Below are 20,008 nucleotides of genomic sequence, written 5' to 3'. Positions count from 1 at the left end.
TGGGGACCTTAGAAAATATCTGGGTCCTCCTTTCCATTTGCTGATGATGATAATACAACCTGGGGAAAATAATACTGAAAAGTCCCATAGGTTCAGTTAGTGGCTTCAAGATCCTGCAGTATTCAGAGAATGAACCAAGACATAGTTAACTGGAAGGGAACAAGTGCATATGAAAATATTACAAGTCTGTAGCAACTAGCAGACATCAGAAAGGGATCAAAATCAAGTGTGACTATTATTGTCAACAAACCCAAAGTGAATGAAAAAAAGGAATTTATCATTTCAAGTTGAGGCAGCCTTTGACTAAAAGAGAGGCTTGAGGGTTTAAAAAGCTTCTCAAAGCTGTATATCCTTTTAGCAAGACAACAACAAAACTCAAACAGCTTTCTATGTTTACATTTCAACACAGCATTAGAGGCTATGTATAAATATTACAAGTACAAGCAAAGCCAGCTGCAATTATGGGGTGTTTCTCTGGCTTGTCCCAGAGGTTCTTGAGAGGTATAGCTCTCAGAGCCAGGATAACTGTTAACAATATCCCCCGTGCACTGAATGCTCACCACATGCTGGGCTTCATCACCCACTAATCCAACCTTCCAACAACTTCATGAAATAATATTATTATCCCTATTTGTATGTAAGGCAACTGAGGCCCAGGTTATTCTTGGTAGCAAAATTGCTCAATGAGGGGTACCAGACTTACTCCTAGATTTTCTAGTTCAAAACTTGTACTGTAAACCATCCTAATGAGGTTAATGGTGGACCTACGCACTGTTGCCTGCCAAAAACCCTCCTGCATCATTCCAGACTCTTGTGTTTTACAAAAGGAGCATGAAACCCATTTCAAGATTCTTGGAAAGGTATTAGGCACATGGACATAGAAACATTTGGAGAATATTAGGAAAGGCAAGAAGAAAGAATGAAAAAAGATCCACAGTCATACATGTCTTTGGTAACCAAAAATATCCTACTGACTTTCATGGAGGACTTTTCAGCCTCCAAAGGAAAGGTATCCGAACCAGAAGCCCATTTCATTCTCACAAAAAGGGAAGAAAGCAGCACGTGTCTTCTTTTCCCCATTCCATGAAAGAGGAACTTGGTGCTAAGGGAGGTGAAGCATTCCCTAGGAAGAACTGACAAAGGTGGGACTTGATCCCAAGGTCTCTGGACCACAGCTTGTGCTCACCCATGTCTGCTACCTGAGCCTTTTCCTTTCTTCCCTGTGTGAAGGAAAGGAAAAGGAAAATTAGTACTTCTTGAGCATTCTTTGTCTGCCACAGGGTGTCTTATTAAGTCTACTATTGTCCCTGTTTTACAGATGAGGAAACTGAGGCTTAGAGAACTATTCCAGTTACCTGGCTAGTAAGAGACAGATATGCTCTAAAACTGGACTCATGGCCACTGTGTTCTGCCACCTGCAGAAGTCAGGGCCCCTCCCCACAGGAGAGTGCACCATGGCTGGCTATTCACTTCCCACAGAAAACATCCAGGACTCTAGGGCTGGTCCAGTAAATGGACCCATGGGTATTCCAATTATGGCTGTATTTAAGAACCTCCATTGTGTATAATTTTACATCCTTTTTCTACTCCTACTTTTCTTTTCTCTATGGCTAGTATTTTTATTATTCCAAACTTATGAAACAGAAAATTGAGGTCGCAAGAGATGAAATATTGAACTGAAATCACTCAGCACCTCTTCAGAAAAGGTGGGTTCATAACTCAAAGCCTATAGCTTTCCTACTGTTCTACAAGTGCCAAAGGATTATGAGCAGAATGTGTACTAACTGCAGCATTGGGCAAGAAATTTGAATGCCATTGAAGAAGATTTGGTTCAAGCTTAGAAAACAATAGAATAATCCTATTTGTTCCCAATTTCTATACTTTCCTGAGTTCAAGGGACTTGATTTTCTTCCTAGCTCAGGAAGTGATCCATCATAAGAGGCTTCTGACCTTCACTTTAAAAATATCATAAAAATTTGTATTAGTTAAGTGTTAACTGCTCTAACAGAAACCCCAAATCTTAGTTGCTTAACATAGTAGTTTATTTCTCACCCAGGTAAAGTGCAACGGGTATACCTGACAGGTAAGCAGCTTTCCTTCAAGGGGTAATTCTAGGATATTGGCTTCTTTCATTTTGTGACTCCAACATGTTTAGCAGCCAAGATCGTCATGGTCAGCTGCCTGAAGCCAGATGACCAAAGAATATGCATGATAAATTTTTATGCTACAAGCCTAGGAGTAGTAGCCATGCTTATAGGCACATTCTGGCTCGAACATGCTTACCTGGCTACTCCCAACTCCAAACATACCTTTAAAATGTAGGCCAGCTGTGTGCTCAGGAATGTGAGTGACAATGATCTACCTCAGGAATGTTAACATTACCTTTTTTCAGCCAAAAGTCAGCCATATGCTTAAGAATGTGCCCAGGTCTTCGTGAGCCATACCTTAATACCTTCCTTTCTTTTCTGCAAGTGCCTAATCCCATTAGTAAAATGTTTCCTCCATAAAAACCAAAGATTAACTTCTTTAAACCCCTGTCCAGAGAATTTATGACAAGAGAGTTTACAAGCACAAGAAAAATTATAAAAGATTGCATGAATAATTTATTAATATAATTAATATAAAATGGCAAAAATTGGGAGAGGTAGATTTATTCCTAAATTTCCATTTGACAGAAAAGTCACATTATTTTTCTAACATTACATTAAATGTAACTTTGATGTATTCCCACCAAACTGGCAAGAAATTCAACCCAATCATTCTGAAAACTTCTCCTCTAACGTTCCATCTCTTCTTTGGAACTGCCCTCTAATCGGCTTCTTACTGGAGTGTTGCCATATTTAGATTTGTGTCCTGAACTGCAGCCAGAGGAATATTTCTCCTCAAGACACCTCATTTCCTATCTTCTTCTGCTTTAGACTTTCGGTTTTAGGAGTACCTGTTTGTGTCTCCCTCCCTCCTTCCATCCACGCCCTCGCACATGCTGTTCCCATGTGTCTTCATTTGACTAAAGTAAAGATAGTGCATTTTGGTGGTAATAAGGTTTGGTATCTTTAATTCATATTACTTCCCAGAGGTAAAAACAGTATTTATTATTCCAAAGTTTCTCAATAAATGTTAAGTTTAATGTATAAGGTTACTGCTCTCTTCCAAATTTATAGCAATATCTGAAAATTATTCATAATGAGATATTCAGAACTTTCTATATGTAAGTGTCTCAAAGCTTAGCACCAATCAAACAATCCTCTCAAGATACAATAAGCACTGACTTCTGTATTGATAAGGACACTCAGTCATATCACCACACTTGATGGAAAACAGGAGATATATAGACATAGATATGTGTACTCAACAGTTTTATTAAGCAGCAAACCAGCTTATACTAATGATTTATATTGCTGTTCTACATAAAGATGAATTTATGATGAGTTTTTAGTAAGAAAATTCTTGGTATTTGTCACTCTATACTTTGTACAAAGTAGATTTTCTCATGAAAAATAGTTTCAAATTTATGTAACATTTCTTATAAATATATTATTTGTGTTGCCCTCCATAGTCAGAAATGAATTACCTCAGAAACTCAGGTATAGGTTCATATTGATATTCATTGTTGTCTGTTTCAAAGAGTGGACTAGAGAGACATAGTCCTATAGCTAACTATATTTTTTTCTTGTGTCTGTATTCAATCATACTTCTGAGAAGAAAGAAACTTAGAGCCAATGGTTATAATCTGCAGTAAATTCAATTTTAGTTGCACATCACAAAGAATGTTGTCATAATCAAAGTTATTCAGCCAGTAACAGGTTCCTTGTCAGGTACTGAGTGGCCCATCTCTGGGAGGAGTCAAAGAAGGCAAGAATGACACTGTAAAGGACATTAAAGAAAGTAATTCTAGATAAGAACTTTGAGCCAGTTATATTTCAAAGTCCCTACCAACACTGAGAATGGAAAATCTATTAAGCTACTCTTAATAAGTGCCTGAGGTCATTTGTTAAGAATTGTCATAAAGGGGTGTACAATCATGCCTAAAAGAGAATGCCAACAGTGGGGACCTGAATAAACAAACTGCCTGTGACTCAGAGCACATGTGTAAGACCAAGACCCCAGGGGAAAATTTGAGTGATCAAGAGTTGTGTAAATGCTGAGTTGGAGAGGGAGGCAGCAAGAGTCAATTGAAGAAATAAAATCAGAGGGACCAGGACATTATTTTTCAATATAAATATATGATAACTAGTATTTACATATGAATATAAATATATATTGATATATGATTAACTAGTATTTGTTGAGCACTTACAATGAGCCTATAATTATGCTAAGGGCAGTCTATGTTATTTTCATTTATCCTTGCAATAACTCAATAAGCTAGTTATTATTATTAACTACTTTCATCCAGATGAGGAAACTGGGGCTTGCCCAATCTTATACAACTCTGATAAGTAATGATGTCAGGCCACCCTTTCAGATCTGTCTGCCTTTAAAGCCAGCGTGCACAAAGCTGCTCCTAAAGGGAGCTGGGCTCACCTTACCTTCCTCTAATGGGGATGATGCTGGCTGCCCAGGGTATAGAGACTGGTTAGGCTTAAAGGCACAAAGTCATGGGGAAAACCTGCAGGTCTTGGAATCCTACCTGTAGGTGGGACCTGCTTACCTCTATATAAATCACACATCACTTACTGATGGCCAGATTGGACTCAAGGGTACATTTTGTTTGACTCATACAATTTTTAGAAGATTTATTCAGTAAATATTAAATAATCAGGCAGTATCACACAAGATTTCTACTGTCTTTTGAAAATCCAAGACATCTGGGAAGACTAAGCCCAGCATTGGCTGGAGCTAAGGAACAGCTGATCCCTTCTTCAGGGTGTTTCATTTTGAATGCAGTCCCCACCATGCCCTCTGCCTCCCTGAATAGTCCTGCTGGATGCTCTCAGCCTTCCTGCCTGGACCCGTCAAGCATTGGGGTTGAGATCTACACAACAGACCAAAGATAGGTAGTGATATGAAAAGTCTCCAGGTGTCCCTGGTTTCTAAGAGCTTGTCCACTTAAGCTAGTTTTACTATTATGCTTCAAGAATTTGGATATATGAACACAAAATAGAGTGCTAAGTTTTCCTCAGTGGGGTTAAAATGTGATACATCTTTAACCCAGCACTTTAAAATATGTCATCGGTTATTTCAAGGTTCACATACAGTTACGACAGCCTCCCCCCCTGCAAGCTTCTCCCTTTACCATCCGTCCTTCCTGCTCCTCTGACCTCATTTGCTGATACAGTAGTATAATCTGTCTTACAACCCGACATAAATTTACTACATAAGTAATTTCCCCCAAGGCTCTTTTCCCATGAACCATGTGCAAGTAAATTGCTTATTTTTTTTTTCTTCCCCAATGTAGAGCAGAGGTCACCATGCCTTGCACAATTTGACTTCCTTAAAGGCAAACACAATTGCTTTTTCCATCTCTGCTTTAATATCATCTTTACCTGCCATCTGCACCCTGTTTATTGGGGCCAGCCATTTATCGGAGCCCATGAGGGGAACCCACCGTGGTGATACACTCATGTTTTCAGGTGACATCAGAGTAGGATGACAGCTTCATGCAGAGGCAAGAAGCCAGGGAACAAGGTACACAGATAAAAAAAAATGGAGATAGATTCAAGGAACTTTGGGACTGAGTCATCTCCAGGTGAAATTGTAGATCTGTATACTCTTAATTCATTCCTCAAAATTTTTGCTGAACATTTATTCAAATGCAAAAAAAAAAAAAAAAGAACATGTATTATGTGTTAAGACAAGATAGTTCTGGTATGGGCCAAGCCTTTTATGTACATTAACATATGCAATTTTGACAGAAATCTTATGTTTATAGACTTATTATTCTAATCCAACAAAGAAGAAATGGAGATTTAGAAAAGTTAAGGAAACTGCACAATATCACACACCTATTAAGTCGTCAGAAACAGAAAGGAATTGGAAGATTTCAGGCTGAAGTAGAAGCCCTCAGCCTCAACCATTCTACCATCTAGCCTCCATTTACACCCTGAGGATTTAAACAAGATAAATGTCACTTATCCGTGGTGGCACTGTGTGCTGTTACTAAGATCCTGGCAGTGTGACACCCCTCCCCAGATCTAGGATATCCCGTTCTGGCCTGGCACCATCACTTCATCTAGAGTCATATGAGAGTGGGCAAGCTTCAATTTCCTCATTGAGACCCAAATGGTTAATAACAATAACTCGCTCACTAGGCTATTGCAAGTATAAGATGAAATTAGCATGTGATGTGCTTAGAATAATTCTCAGCACATAGTAAGTACTCAATAAATTTAATTATTATGTCTACTGAAAAAAAAAGTCCTGGTTCCTCTACTTTTATTCCTTCATTTGACTGTTGCTACCTCCCTCTCCAACTCATCTGAAGCAGGGAAGTTGAGGAAGAGGTAGAATAGTACTCCCCTCCTCAACTTCTTTAGCAAAAGGAGCCTTTCCTTTCCCTGAATGTACAGAGGCCCCATTCCCTCTGTATTTTTTATTGGTTAGTTATACATGATAGTAGATCTATTTTGATACATTTTTACAAACATAGAATAAACATGGAATGCCTTTAAGAAGGAGCATAATAGGCATTTACTTCTGATTTGGGAGTCAGGGAGCTCTCCCTGGAGAAAAACCATTCCAACTGAGAGCTGAAGGAGGTGTAGCAGCCAGTTGGATAGCAAGTAGGGCAACAACATTCAAGGCAGAGGGAACATTTTGAACCCCAAGGTCCAGGGAAGATGGTTAGTGCAACTGAAAATAATGGTTAAGGGCAAGTAGGTAAGCCAGGGACTTACAAGTTACATTAAGAAGCACAATGAAGAGTCACTAAAGATGTTTAAGTAGAGAGGAGACATAATATATCCTGTGTTTGAACAAAGTCACAGTGACAGGAATGTAGAGGGTGGCTAGAGGAGCAAGAATGGCATTAGGGATACCAATTGAGAGGTCATTGCAAAAGTTGAGGTAAGAAGCTTAAGCTGAGAGATGAGAATAGAAGGGAAGAAGAATACTGGCACATATTTTGGAGGGTAAATAGGCAGCACTTGACAATGGACTTGACACATGGCATGAGAGAGGAAAAGAATAACCACGGAAATTGTACCTTAAATTAATAGATGGATGAATAGAGTTGTCTTGCACCCAGATGCGGAAAACATGGCAAAAATTGAGACTGTGACTGGGGGAAGGCATTTTTGAACTCTTCCTTCATCATGGTATTGATCATAGAATAATTTCCATTTCAGTTATGTATTTCCATTTCAGCCTGTATTTCATGTTTGGATAGTATCCCAAGGGGCTGAGTCTGGATGGGTTTTTTTCATCTCTTTTCCTTCCATCAAAATGCCTCTACCAGTCCCTAAACTATAGCAGGGGTTCCAGGAATAGGTATAATTTGGTTGTTTGGTGGATTGGTTGGTTGGTTTAATAAATGAATCCAAAAAGTGTTCAGCACCATGCCTGGGAAATGGTAAATGCTTAGTAAATGTTAACTATTGTTATTCCACAATTATGAAATACCTTTTGCAAACTGACCCTGTGTCTCTCAAAAGCTTTCGTAAAGAGTAAATGCAAGACAGTTTATTGTATAGCCAAATCCCCAGGTCTTGACACATTTACAGTTTAACAAAACACTAAAGCTTCTAATTAAAAAATAATAAGCCTTCCTATTATGGCAATACAAGCATGACGGAGCAGTTGCACGCACTACAGCTGTTACCCTGCACTGTAAGCTTTGCCCTCAGAGCTTTCAATTAAAAGCAGCACTGAACTCACTCCTCACACCATATGCAAATCCTGAAAGCCTTTTCTTCTTTCTTTGTACGATGTTGAATGAAAGACAGAATGGAGAAGAATGTGTGAGATGCATAGACACACCAAATGTTCAGTAGCCAGGAGTTTAAAACCTTTTATTTCCCCCTTCCCATCCTCTTGGCCTCTGATTTGCTGTGTGACCTTGAACAACTTACCAGACCTTTTTGCACTTCAGTGTATAATCTTTCTTGAAAAAGTGCAAAGGTTGGTGTCAATGGCTTTAAAGTAGTTAACAGTTTCCCCCAAATACTTCTAAAATACATCATGCTGAATATTTTTTCCATGTTCATACTAATAATAGAGCAAATTAAATGGCATGGTGAGTTAATAAACTTAATTTTATCACCTTACCAAACACTTGCAAGTTTTCTAATAGGGAGCAATCTGATCTGAGAAATACAAAAAGTGAACTCCATAATGCAGGGTAATGATTATTCAGGGAAATGTGCTAATAGTATAGTTCCTTAATGCGGGAGGCCTTTAAATAAGACTAAATGGGCCATTGCATCCTGGTTTTAGGATCTGGGAACTGCCTACTCTTGTGAGTATCCTTTCTCATAGCCTTAATGTTGACTTTTAACAACTGGAGGTTACACCGTGTATCTTCTCCTACCAATAGCAAACCCCATGCAGAATTGTGATTGTTTCCATAATTCCATGACTCTCTTAGGGAGAAGGAAATTCCATAAGATCACGGGCAGTATCTGATTTACTCATTATTGTGTCTGTAGGAATCAGTGAAATAACTTCCACTTAGAGAGTGCTCAATACAACATGTTAAATGAATTAGTATATTCAAGAAGGAGTATGGCAGGTGGAGAAGTGGACAGATCTGAATTAAAATCCCAAGTCCACTACTTACTAGTCTTGTGACCTTGACCAAATTCCTTACTCTGCCTGATATTTTTTAATGTGTTTGGGTATAGAATACTTCTCAAAAATTTTCAGGGATCAATTAAGTGAACATGTGTGAAACATTTAGCTTGGTGACTAGTGTGGAACAGACAGGCAGTAAATACAAGTTACCTTTTACTCACACTTCTGATTTGGTTCAGTCAGAACTAATTCAACACACATGCCAAACCCTGAAAGGCTCATGGAGAGATACAAGGACAAACATACTATGGCCCTTACCCTCATAGATGGTTTATACCAGTTGAGGATGTAAATCATAAACATGGAACTGTTTAATCAGGATGTACCACAGACCCAGAGAAAAGAGACTGCCCTGCTATTCTGCACTTTGGAAGATCCCACTTTGGTCCTCCTCTAGTTATACCTATCCTCAAAGGGTTAGGATTCTGTGGGGTCAAATGGACCAAAATACCAAAACCCACTTCTAGTCCATATTCTGAATATATAGAACCCCACACATCCTTGCCCACCCAGTCCAAGGCTTCTTATGAGATATATTCCTGAGTCAAGACTACATGTCAGGTTCACAGACACCCCAGACATGAAAGATGGTCAAGGGGCAGGGATTTGCAGAGGAAATGGAGGGTTTCTTGTCAGAGCCCAGTTATCCATAGCAGTGGGGATTTTGTTTGCAGACAGACAAAAAAATTTAAAAAATAAAAAGGTACCTGGAGGCAGCATGAGAGATGTGGTTTATTGGAGAATGCTTATAAGACATCAGAGACTGCTCTAAGAAGAGTTCAGTGGTGACAGACTGGCAAATAGTGACTCCATCTTTCACAGTGCTTTTCCAATCAGTGCCTCATCTCCCTCAAGGAGAATTTTTCCGTGGTAGCTGGCTGGATGACAGATATCCTTTCTGCAGTTCCCTCTTTACTGTGCCTACCCCCACTCAGAGAGGGGTTTTATGTTAGGCTGCAGAAGAAGTGACATCATCAGCATTATGTTGCTTGGTTTGCTTATATGACCAGCATTCCAAAGAGCAATTATCCTGGCATCCATGTAAAAAAAGTAGGTTTCTGTAGCTAACACTAACTTGCCCCCATTCCCAATGAGCATAAGAGAAAGTCTGTGTCCTTCAAGGTATTATGTATCTAGACTTTCCAGTCCAGGGTTGAACTAATTGTTCCCTTAACTTGACCAGGTTTTGGGAAACAAAAAGGGGTAATTCAGAGACAAAGTGTTTTATGGACACCCTTTGCTTTATTAACAATACAAGTATAAGGGGCTTGGTTGTAGGGGCTGAGGACATCTGCATGTGGGCATACATGTGTCAAGACCTCTTATGAGGACTATAAAATCAAGAATGTAAATCCTGAATGCAAAGCCTGGCTCATTATTATCATTCAGTAATATGGTAGAAGACAATAAAGATGGAGTGATCCACTCACATCAACTCAAGTCCAACAGAGTAGAAAGGAAAGGATCAAGTTTTTTTGAAAGGAGGCGACATTTAAGAGACAAATTTGGAGTCATGGATATGAGTAAATGAGTGTTACAAACATGTTTAAGCCACATACATGAATCAGAAATGATATGGTGTTCAAAGAAGGGTAAATAATCTGTCCTAGGTGACACAATAAATGTACAGAGAGAGAACCTAGAAGATAACTCTGAAAAAGAAAAGTTGGGACAAATTGGTTTTCTATTGCAGCTGTAACAAATTACCACAAACTTTGTGATTTATTCTTTTTTTTTTTTTTTTTTTTTGGTGGGGCAGGGGTACCAGGATTGAACTCAGGGGCACTCAACAACAGAGCCACATCCTCAGCCCTATTTTGTATTTTATTTAGAGACAGGGTCTCACCGAATTGCTTAGCACTGCCTTCCTTTTGCTGAGGCTGGCTTTGAATTCACAATCCTCCTGCCTCAGCCTACTGAGCTGCTGGGATTACAGGTATGCACCACCCCAACCAGCTAACTTTTTGATTTAATACAACATAAATTAATTCTTATATAGTTCTACAGGTCAGAATCTGAAATGAGTCTCTCACAGCACTAATCACAGTGTTAATAGAGCTGTTTTTTTCTAGAACTTTCAAAGGAGAATTCATCCCTTGCCTTTTTTAGACTCCAGAGGCTACCAGCATTTTGTAGGTTATAGTCTTATTAATCCAATCTTTGCTCGTATTGTCAATTCCTATTGAATATATGTTCTTCTCGCCTCCTCTTAAAAGGATTTTACATTGGTTTCACCTGGTGTACAGGATACTTTACCCACCTTTAACATTCCTAACTTAGTCTTATCTACACAGTCCCTTTGACTACATAAAATAATATATCACAGTTTGGGGGGTTAGGAAAATTGGGGGTTCCTTCTGCAGCCTATCACATTGTAAAATCCCCAAATGCTAGATCAAGGAGTCTAGATTTTATTCTTGAGAGAGATTTCCATGTGAATGCACAATGTGCCAGTGGATATGCACATGTGTCCATGATGGAAAAAAAAAGGGTTGCAAATATATTAAAAGCATGGTGGTCACTCATGAAGCCCAGACTTATCTAAAAAGATGACTGCCATATGGGGATTTTGACCCTGTATTTTCACATCTTCTAATTTTTGAAGTAAGTCTAGAACTGATAAGCAACCTTCCAACATTTGAATGTTGTTTCCAGATTTATTAGTTTTTTTAATTAAGCACAGCCACCCCCCAATAAAGCATTCTTCAGCATGGATTTTGTCTGTGGGTCACAAACTAAGTATTCTGGTGTGAACAAGGAGGGCCCATAGGCTTTAGAGTAGGGGGGAAAACAAGAGTTGAACCATATTTTAGGATGCTCATTCCAAGGCACAATGAGGATAGACTGAGAATATTCATTTAGGATATCATTTTCATACCCCATGTGCAGGATAATGAACTTCCAAAGTATATCAGTGACAGTCATGATGTTGCTGAGACAAAGGGAACAGAATATGAATTGAATTTATTAAGGTAAAATTGAGAGGACTAAAGAGGCTGACTGGACAGAGGCTAAAGAAGACATAAGTTAAAAATAATATCAGAGGGATGGGGTTATGGCTCAGCAGTAGAGTTCTTGCCTCACACGTGCAAGGCCCTGGGTTCGATCCTCAGCACGACATTAAAATAAATAAATAAACAAGTAAACAAACAAACAAATAAATAATAATAATAATATCAGAGATTTGATGCCATGAGGGGATAATTTGATTTCTCATTTCATTCTCTCCCAAGAAAGCAACTTGATAGTGCTTGTACGATAGCAAGACTGTGTTCTGGCCAAGAAACCTAAATCCTGCCTTAGTCCAACCACCCTCTACTATCTTGAGGTTCTATTCCTGGAATAAAATAGAGGTATGAAGAGGTACCCCTGGAAAAATAACTCTTTAATGTCATCTGCAGCCTTGTCCTCAAAACCCACATGGCAGAGCTTAGTAAAGAAGGCCAGACCACACAGATTGTTGGTTATTCCCACACTACCAGTTCACGTTAAATACCCTTGAATATGAGCAAATCCTAAACTTATTCAACCTTCATGCAGTGTGCAGACACATTTTGTTTGTACTAACTGGAGAGAAAAATAGAGACAGATACTGGTATCTATCAGTGCTTGAGGAATAAAAAACAAGCAAAGAATAAGGGATGCTTGGCACAGCCCAGGGGTCTTTTTATCACTTCAGTCCTATGGCAGCCTCAGCATTTAGCCATATATCTGGAAGAGATTTGGACAAGGCAGAAAGATGGGGGGAAAGTAGCAGGTTTACTACAACCTATACCACCTTGACTTTCAAAAATTTACCTACAAAAACTGTGACCAAGTCCAGTGTTCCATTGCCAGTGGAATTTGGCAGCCCTGGTTGAAGAGTCTCCTTCCACAGGATTAAAGAAAGATGTGTGAGAGGGGCAAAAGGAAAAACTGGAGAAGTCCTAGTGTGCCCCAAAAGCCAGTATTTCTTAACTATCAAACAGGAGAGCAAAGAAGAACGAGGTTCTGTGCCTTCCATAAGGTCAGCTTCATGGATGAGGAATACACAAATGTTTTATAAGAGGCACTGATAAAATGTCATGTAAAGAGTTAACATAGCACTCTTCTGAGATGGACTAGCGTAGCTTTCACATTAGAGTTGTGTCTCGAAGGATCTATTGGGATTCTACAAGGTTGAGATGACACATGGGAGACAAAGAAAAATGAAAGGAAAAAATGAGAATTTTCTAGCAGAGGATATATAATGACTGAATAGAATAGGATCTAAAATTTGGAGTGTATTGGAATCCATAAGCACCAGGGAGCCTCTGAAGATATGTGATTTACACACAGTTTAGACAAGTCACATGGGTATGTTTAAAAAGAAATATGCACGACTTTTAGAACAAGTAGAGGCAGGTACTCATTTGTGTCTTTCTAACTAAGGTTATCATTAGGCAAGTGGCACTCTCCCAATTTGGCCCTGGGACTAATGTGTAGGATTCCCAGATATTCTAAAAAGAATGCTGCATCCAGTGGCCAGATTTGGAGAGCTTGGTTCCTTTTGAGTAGGTCTACAAGGTCATGGCCCTAGAAACTCTGAGTCCCAGTATTTTCTTGAGGCTCTCCACATGGGCTGGGGTGGAAGGGCTTTGTGTAGCTCTAGAGGGATAATGCACCTTATTCATCAGTATCTGGCTCTGGGATTGACTAAGTTCTGAAGGACAGTGCACAGAGTGGGTGGTGAAGAGGCTCTCAGGGCTCCTGGGGACAACATCTTCAGAGATGGCCGTATTGTTTTAACCTGCTCCTTAGAGCATAGATGCAGAGAACAGAATGTTCTCCAGCCCTCTCATAGAGGAAGACATGCTGAAAGAACAATGAAAAAATAATGAGGAAGGATCCACTTGATTATACTTTCAAAGTAAGTAGTGACCTTAAAATGTATATTTACTTCCTCATTTTATTTTGCTCCTGCTCTGCTTCTTTAGTAGGGAACAGTTCCAAGTGCTATTTCACTGAGTAACAAAAGTGTGAGGGGGTATGAAAAGCAAATTAGAAGAAGAGGAGGTTAGGGCAGAATATGGAGGAAGGATAAACAGAAAAGGAAGTTGAGGAGGGCAAGGCATAACATTTATAAGGCAGTTGGCATTTTATGGATTGGCTCTTACAGGCAATATTTCCCTTGGTCTTTACGTACTTACAACATAGAAATTTCTCATTTTACAGCCATGGAAACTAAGATCCAATGAAGTTAAATACTTGGCTAAGACTCACAGGTACTAAGGGCCAGATCCAGAATTTTAAATCCAAATCATTTTTATTCTTCTAATACATGTCAAACATTTGATAAAAATGATAGTCCCTACTTACCAAGAACTCCCCAGTCATTGGGAGATCAGAGAAGAAAGCAAACCATTGCTATGCAATTAGCATGACTATCACAGTGCCTGATAAATAGTAAATACTTGACAGATTTGTGCTGAATGTGTTGATATTGGAAGAATACATAACCAGATAAAGGTATAGTTTGCAACATTCTCTCCTTCCTTTTCCTTTCAGTATTCTGTGAATATCTCATCCCTTTCTACCCTTTGTCCCAAGTTCTGATTTGCACCCCTATGCCTGGAGATGTAAATTATTTGGATGAAGGTTCACACGCACATCCCCAGTATCCCTCCTGCCCCGCAGGTGTAAAGGGACTCATCTATGCAGGTGTTACCACTATGACCCAACTTTCCCATCACCCAGGCTTGGCTCGTCAGCAAAGGATACAGTCCTCACTTCCTTGACTGCTTGGTCGTTCAGCTTCACAACTCCACTGGACACATGCACCAAGTCCCCCAGGGATGACTGGGAATTTCCTTTGGTACCTTGTTAGAGCACAGGAGTCATGAATGCAGCCAGGAATCCCAGCTCTGTCTCCTGTGTTTAACACTGGGCAAGTTACTTAAAATTTTGTATTTCAGCTTTATCATCTGTAAAATGCAGATGTAATAGTTCCTATAGCTTCACAGTAAGCCATTGAGATGATGCATATGAAGCTCTTAGCACCAGTACCTGATTTCAGTAAGTGTAGGTATATGGCTATTTTTACTGGATGTTGTCCTCTCTTGGCTGATTCAGTGCTGTAAGACTAACCTAGCTTGGGATGCACTTTCTACCTTTCCTGGAAACAGTCCTGGGATGATATGGCCTCCCTTTTAAATTTTCTATTCTCTGTTTTTTCTCCTTTCCTCCCTTTCTCCGACTCACTCCTTCCTTCCTGACTTTCTTCCTTCCAATACTAGAGGTTCTAGTACCTGACCATTTTATCTGAAATTTTCTTCGTCTCTGCAGGCCCATCTTGATATTTCAGAGTTCCTATTGCAGTGGTCAAAGTAGTGCTTCTGTGGTTTCCTGACAGAATAGATAAATGGTAACCTTTCTTGTTTATAAATTCTAAACTTTATCTCCTTCTTAGAAAATATATAAATGGGAAATTCCTTCTTTTCTCCTCTCTCTCTTTCCTCCTCTTCTCTCCTCTCCCCCATTCCTTTCCACTACCTACCCCTCCCCTCCCTCCTCTCTCTCCTTTCCCCACCTCAAGTAAGTCAATTTCTCCAGAATTATTTTAAAACATATACTTTATTAGCTAAATTATAAAGAGGAGTTCCCATCCTTCACAGTCTACTGGGTAAAAACAAACTGTTACTTTCTCTGGGGTATAGTTTCAATTGATTTACCTGTTTTGTTCATAGTAAGATGTCTCAAATTCTTTGTGGAAAATGACAAGACAAATTAATAAATGAGGGATAGTAGAAGAGTAATTTGAATCACTAGCTTTGTAGTCAGCTTTAAATTCCTATTTTAAAAATAACACAATATTGGGCTGGGGGTTGTGACTACGTGGTGGAGTGCTTGCTTTGCACATGTGAGGCTCTGGGTTTGATCCCAAGCATCACAGAAAATAAATTAAATAAAAGTATCACTTTTATTTTTTAAAATAACATAATATTTCATGAGGCAAACAGAATTTTAATTTTTAGTTTCACTATGTATAATATGGGATAATAATACCACCCACAGTATTGTTTTGAGGATTAAACGAGACAACGTGTGTAAAAGGTTTAGGACAACTTGGTAGGAGATGGATATATAGCTACTTTCATAATAATAAATGTAAAAACACTAAACATTGAATAGAATTGCATTAAACAGAATTATGTATCTGTTTATAGGCTGTATCCCAAGAAGAGGTTCCAGCACAAAGTCTTAAAGCTCTTTTCAATGATAGAACTAGGGCATAAAGCTCCTCTATAGAATGGGTGACCTTTCTATGAAGAAATCTGATTCTACGAGGCCCCACAGACAGAAATGATGACAAACTTTAGTCTAATTACCACCTTAACCGAGGGGCACCTCAATTAGCCCAGAATACACTAAGCAAAACATTGCTGCTACACTAATTAGCTTTCCATCTAGCTATTGGGGGTAGAGTTAGGGAAAACCTACCTTCCATTTTCTCAATTAAAAAAAAAAAAAAAAAAACCCTGCCCCTCCCAGGGCAAACATACCGAGCATCACAGAAGTTGGCCTCCATCACCTCTGGAAATGCTCTGGGTTAGGTATACACATTGAGAGTAAAGAAACATAGTCTCAGAATTTGAAATGAAACCTGATGTTCACAGATAGGCTTTTTTGAAAAGCAGATTTATTAAAATATAACCAACATTAATAAGCTATACATTTTGACATATGTTTATACCCATAAAGTCATCACCACAATGAAGATATTCATTACACATTCATTGCTTCCCCAAAGTCACTTTTGCCCCCTTGCCCCTCCTGCCCTGTCTCCACTCCAAACAACCATTGTTTTACCTCTAGTTACTACAGATGGTAAAGGGAATCATTCGGTTTATACTTTTTTATTTTTGTCTTTCCTTCCACTCTGAATTATTATTTGGAAATTTTTTTTTCCATGTTCATCTGTGTATCTACTTAATTTTCTTTTAATTGTGAGTAGCATGCCATAGTGTGGTATACCACAATTTTTAAAATCCATTCTCTTGATGGAAATTTTGTTGTTTTTAGTTTTGTTTTACTACAAGTAAAACTGTTGTAAAAACACTCAAGTACAACTCTTCATGTGTATGTAGGCTCTCATTTCTCTATGTAAGTGCCCTGGAGTAGAATGGATGAGTCATGTGGTAGGTGAAAGTTCAACTCTTTTTGGAACTGCCGGACTATTTCCTAAAGTGTTTATACCATTTTGTATTCTTATGAAACAGGGGAGGAGATCCAAGGGAATTCACATTCTCATCAACATTTAGTAGGATCAGAAAGCTGGAGAGTATTTCAGTGGTAGAGTGTTTGCCTAGCATGCACAAGGCCAGGGTTTGATCACTAGCACTGAAAAAATAAAATAGGAGGAACAGCCTTGATGAATAACAATGTCAACTATTTTTTCTGTGCATATTTACCATCCATGTATCCTATTTGGTGAAAATAATGTCAAAATGTTTGCCCTTTATTTATTTGACTTGTTAGTTTACTTATTATTGAGTTTTGAGGGTTATTAAAAATATATTTTGAATAGATCATTTATCAAATATACAATTATAAATATGTTCTTATAGTTTTGCTTTCTCTTTACATTCTTTTAAGACCTATAAAAACTGAATCTATTAAAAAAACAGAAGTTCTTAATATTAATGAAGTTCAATTTATCAAGTTTTCTATTATGGATTTTTTGATAATTTAAAAACTCTTTACCTACCCTAGATCATAAGGCTTTTCTCCTATATATCTTTCTGGAAGCTTTTTTTTTAACCTCTTACATTTAGATTTATATATGCTAATATGATGATGAATTCACAGAATTAATATATGTAGCTTTATAATAAGTCTTGAAATCATTAAGTGAAATTCCTTCAATGGCATTATTTTTTCAAATTCTTTTGTCTATTATAGGTATTACATACATCTAAATGAATTTTACAATGATCTTATCAACTCCTGCTAATGTTTAAATTGGTATTGTGTTTAATGTATAGATCAATTCCATAAGAATTTACATATTTACAATTTAGTCATTAGATCCACAAACATGGTGTAGATCTTCATTTATTTGAGCATTTCTCAATTTCTTTAATATTTTTTAGTTTTAGGTCTTAGACATTTTTCTCAAATTTATCCCTAAACTTTTTCATATTTTAGTGGCACTAAAAGTGATGTTTTTAATTTCTTATTGTCAAATGTTAATATATAGAAATATAATTGATTTCTATATTGATCTCATACCCTTTAAGTTTTAGTAAATTAATTAGTTCTAATATCCTTTTCTGTATATTTAAACAAATATTCTACATATAGTGTCATGTCTTCTCCAAATAAAGCAGTGTTATCTTGCTCTTCTAACGTGGACATCTTTTATTTCTTTTTCATGCCCTATTGCACAAGCTAGAATCTCTTTCATTTAGTGGACCTAGGACATAATTTGGAATGTGAAGAAATATACTGTGAATCTGTCTTTCAAAGGCAAATGAGTGGGGAGGGGGGAAAGTGTTAAACCTATACCCTTAAAAACATTTCCCAACTCTGAGTATAAAATCCCAGTTCCAAAGCAGTTTAAACATTCAGCATTTTTTTCCCTCTTCAAATTCTGATCGTATCTCAGCATTTCCCTTGGCCTCTTCCTCCCTAGTCCTACCTGCTTACAAATAAGCATATGCATTCAATCAAAACCAGGTCCCAGTATTTTATTTACTTGAACAGCTTCCCTCCATTCTCCTGCCAAACCCTATATTCAGGCTGCCCCCATCTGCCATGTGAATTGTGCAACAGGCTTCTTAACAGTCTCCCTCTTCCCTGCCTGTCTCACTTTAACTGCCTTCTCTAAAAATCAATGAACTTTCAGAAAGTAAGAGTTGCCCCTGTTGCTCACCTGTTTAAATCTCCATGTCTTCTCTTTAGAAAAGAGCTAAGAGTCCTCTTGGTTTTCCAGGCATATCCTTGCCTGGATTTCGCCTCAGTGGAGAACTACTGACTATGCTAGTACTCTCTGCCTCTAAGAGTACTTTTCTTGGTACTTTTCTGTCCTAATGGGAGCTTAGAATAGTAATTAGCGATGTGAGTCCTGGAGTCCAACTGCTTGGTCCAAAGCTTTGCTTGACCAAGCCTTGTAAGGTTGAGCCCTTTGGAATCTATTCATTTTTCAACAACCCTGCTTGTTAAAATAGGTTGAAAATAGTGCATAAGTCAAAAGTTTGTAAGGATTAAATGAGTTGTGTCACATAAATCCCTTAAAACAGAAATGGGCACATAAAATACAATCTGTTTCTGTTGTTTTTATGCTTATTCCTTTGTTGTTCACCCCAGATGAACTCCAATGAGGAGGCATGAGATTAAGTGAGGCAGTAGAGCAAACACTTCAAGAACAGTTTTGGAATGGGGTTGGCTCTTCATAGTGTGGTCTTGCTTCTCTCCTTCCTTATAGTCTACACTAATCTCCACCTCAGGGCCTTATTTTCCCCTATAAACAGTTTCCCTATACATCACACCCATCTCTGTCAGGGGTATAGACAAGGGTTCAGAGATTTGGAAAGACAGTAATTTCAGCAGAATTTTTCATTGTTGAGTTTTATTAGGTTGGTGCTTTTATTTCTAAACCACAAACACTTAATTTTCTTGTTTCCCCAACTTCCTCCCTCTTTCTTTTCTGTGTAGTTGCAGCTTTTAAAAGCTTAATTAGAGCAATAAAAAAATACCAATTTTGCCTTTCCCCCCTTTTTAATAACAAGTGAAAGTTGAGGAGCAGCTGTGAGTGAATGCTATTTGAAAGCTGCTACCAATCTGAAGTTTCATTTTTCACTGCTTGCAGGCACATTTGAAAATTAGTGCTGACACGTGCAAATGAGTTTGTGATAGAAGAAAAAATATATATGGCACAAGGTGCTCTCAAGATTATTATGGGGAATAAAGATGATTCATGTGGGAGTTTCTGCTTGATGTCAAGGGGTGAACAAAAATTCAGATTCTCTTGCTGTTTTTCTACTTAGAAGGACTTCTGGGTGTTTCTTTGATAGCAGTCCCTGCCTGCAATGGGAGCCTTCCTTATCCCTATGTACTGGGTCAGAGTAAGACTTCCAACAGTTCACAGGGTGAGCAGCCTCCTCCTGGTCATCTTTAGCAGGGTGAATACAAAGTTGAAGTTTTGTCCATTTGGATGTCCTCAAAAAGGTTTGCAATATTCTAATTCTTCAAATATTTTCTTCAAAGCTCTCTGGTTAAGAAGCATCAACAGGCAATTAAAATCACAGTACATAATTGT

This window comes from Marmota flaviventris, chromosome 9 (genome assembly GCF_047511675.1).
Source record: "Marmota flaviventris isolate mMarFla1 chromosome 9, mMarFla1.hap1, whole genome shotgun sequence".
NCBI classification, from domain to species: domain Eukaryota; kingdom Metazoa; phylum Chordata; class Mammalia; order Rodentia; family Sciuridae; genus Marmota; species Marmota flaviventris.
Note: the sequence above shows the minus strand (reverse complement) of the source record.